Here is a 3,075-nt window from a genome sequence, read left to right as displayed (position 1 = left end):
AATGCTATTGGTTTCTCGCTACCATCTCTCAGTTGATGTGATAACACTGCTCCAATGCCGTATGGTGAGGCATCACATGCCAGCCTGATGGGTAGTTTCGGATCAAAATGAGTAAGGACTTTATCAGATGTAATCAATCTTTTTGTTTCTGAGAATGCTTTCTCATAGTCTTTTGTCCACTTCCATCGTGCATTTTTCTGTAGCAGGGCATTTAGCAGGTGTATTACTGTGGAGAGGTCTAGTCGAACTTGTGATAATAATTAACTAGGCCCAGGTAAGATCTCAGTTGTGACACAGACTGGGGCTGGGGTGCTTGTAGTACTGCCTCAATTTTATCATTTGATTTGTGCAGGCCTTCTCTATCAATCACATGTGCACAATATGAAATGCTTTCTTGGAAAAATGCACATTTATCTTTATTTACTCTGAGTGCATATTCCTGTAGTCGGGTTAATACTCTTTTCAAGTTATTTAAATGGTCCACATCATCTTTGCCTGTTACAATTATGTCATCCAGGTAACATTGCGTACCTGGTATTCCTTGTAGGACTTGATCCATTGCTCTCTGCCATAATGCTGGGGCAGAAGATAGTCCAAACAGAAGGCGGTTGTATTGTAATAAACCTTTGTGAGTATTGATGGATAAATATTTCTTAGATGCCTCCTCAATTTCCATTTGCAAGTACGCTTGAGCTAGGTCAATTTTGGAGACGCGGTCGCCCCCTGAGAGAGCTGCAAAGATGTCCTCTATTTTAGGCAAAGGATACTGTACAGTCCATAGTACTGGATTTATTGTCATTTTGAAATCTCCGCAAATGCGGATACTTCCCATTTTGTCTTTCTTTACTATGGGAACTATGAGCTCCCCACTGGGGAGAGTATACCAGAGTCTACCAGTTTCCATAGTTCCTCCTCAACCGCTGGTCAGATAGCATAAGGTACTGTGAGAGCTTGTGGATCCAACTCTATACTGGCCTTAATGTCCTTTAACGTGCCTATCCCTGGTTGGAAAATGGGTTGTGCGGCAACAATTCAGTAAGTTCCTTAGTAGCTGCATCATTGTTGGATACATCAGATGCAGTAGATTGTAGCCTGTGAATGGAATGCCAATCAAGTTGGATTTTCCTTATCCATTCGCGGCCCAATAATGCCGGTCCACCCTGTGGAAGTATGTACAAATACAGCTTATGGGTATTGCCTTTGTATTTCACATAAACTTTTATTTTTCCCAGTGGGGACACCGATTCACCCGTATATGAGCGGAGTGTTACAGATGTATTCTTTAAAGGAATAGCAGCAAACAGGCGTTTGTAATCACTTGTATTTAGCACTGACAGAGCAGAGCCTGTGTCTAATTCCATTTTTAAGTCAATACCTGCTACTTCCAAAGTGACCCAAATCACTTGACGCTCTTTTGCTGTCATAGAGTGCATCTCTAGACTGCATAACCCTATTTCTGTACCAGTACTATCAGTAGAGTCTGACTCATTGTCTGCTACTTTATGTACCTGGGATGTTGTATGTTTTCTCCCGGGGACTTTGGATATTTGCGAGTGGTTTGGTGTTTTCCCCGACTGACACCCCCTTTCAATATGGCCTCTTTTCTTACATTTTCTACACACTTTGTCTTTAAACCAGCACTGACTGGCATCATGTGAGGACTTCCCACAGCAAACACAGGACTGTTTCTGATACCAATGAACTGGATTAGGAGTACATTCTGGTCCCTTTTGTTGCAATTCTGATGCATCTCTGGTTGCAGTCTCCATTGAAGGCTCAGCCAGCAATTTCTTTTGTGTACTTGCACTTTTCAGCCCACAAACTAAACGGTCTCTTAGAGCATCTGATAACCCTGCTCCAAATGCACAGTGTTCAGATAACTTCCTCAGCTCTGCAATGTATTTAGAAATGCTTTCACTTTCAGATTGATTCCTTCTGTAAAACCTAAATCTTTCGGCAATCACTAATGCTTTGAGGTTTAAGTGCTTTTGTAAAATGTCCACAATGTCAGTAAATGACTTGTTGGCTGGCTTCTAAGGTGCTATTAAACTCCTCAGCAAACTGTATGTTTGGGCACCTATTACACTGAGTAAAGGCCCATACACACTGGGCGATTTTGAGCTAAAAGCAGCTCAATTTTTGTGTTTTGAGCTGCTTTCAGCTCAAAGCCGCCCAGTGTGTATGGGCAAACGATGCGCGATGAGCGCTGATGCGCGCTGCCGCTTCATTTCTGGCAACCGCCGTTCATCTACTGGTATTACCAGTAGATGAACAGCGTGGTGAGCGGCTTTCCATAGCATCCTCCTGTGGAAAGCCGCTCACCCCCGCTGACATCGCTGGGAAGGGGGGAAAAGCGCTCAGTGTGTATGCACTGAGCGCTTTTCAGCCCAGCGATGTCAGTCATCATCGCTGTGCATACACGCTGGGCAAAAACGCAGAGTGTGTATGTACCTCTAGACTGGTACATTCTTGTCTCGTTGTACTGAATTAGCAAAACAATACAATTCCACTCTCTCAATATATGTAGCCCAGTCCTCTATAGTACGATCAAATGCAGCTATTGTGCCAATATATCCTGACATTTTTCCTTTATACTTTGTCCTCCCTTTCTTAGAAAATGAAAGATATAACTCACGTGCTCCTTTTATTCAAATTAGGTGGTGTTGGCAGTCTGAATGAGTTGCTCCTTTTTGCACCCCACAATTGTGCTGTCAGCCCACTGGTGCTCCACTGATACCTGGAGCAATGCAGAAGAAGAGTTTAATCCTCATCGCCAGTGTTAAATCTGTGACTTATATTTCAATAAGAGTTTTTATGTAACCAGGACACAGTGAGTGTTGCATGCTTCTTTACTGGAGAACTACAGGAAACCAAGGAACACAGAAAGAGATTCATACGCCAACTAACGCAAACACAAAATAAGATCCATTGTAACCTTCCACCAGAACACATGTACAGCAATGGGAACTACTGTATATACACCACACAGCCCCTTGGTCCAGATAGCTAATGCCATGTGCAGATGGTGCTTGCTTATAGAAGCCTATGGCTTCCATACCACAGTGGAACCTCCAA

The sequence above is a fragment of the Pseudophryne corroboree genome, chromosome 1 (genome assembly GCF_028390025.1).
Source record: "Pseudophryne corroboree isolate aPseCor3 chromosome 1, aPseCor3.hap2, whole genome shotgun sequence".
In the NCBI taxonomy this organism is placed as follows: Eukaryota; Metazoa; Chordata; class Amphibia; order Anura; family Myobatrachidae; genus Pseudophryne; species Pseudophryne corroboree.
Note: the sequence above shows the minus strand (reverse complement) of the source record.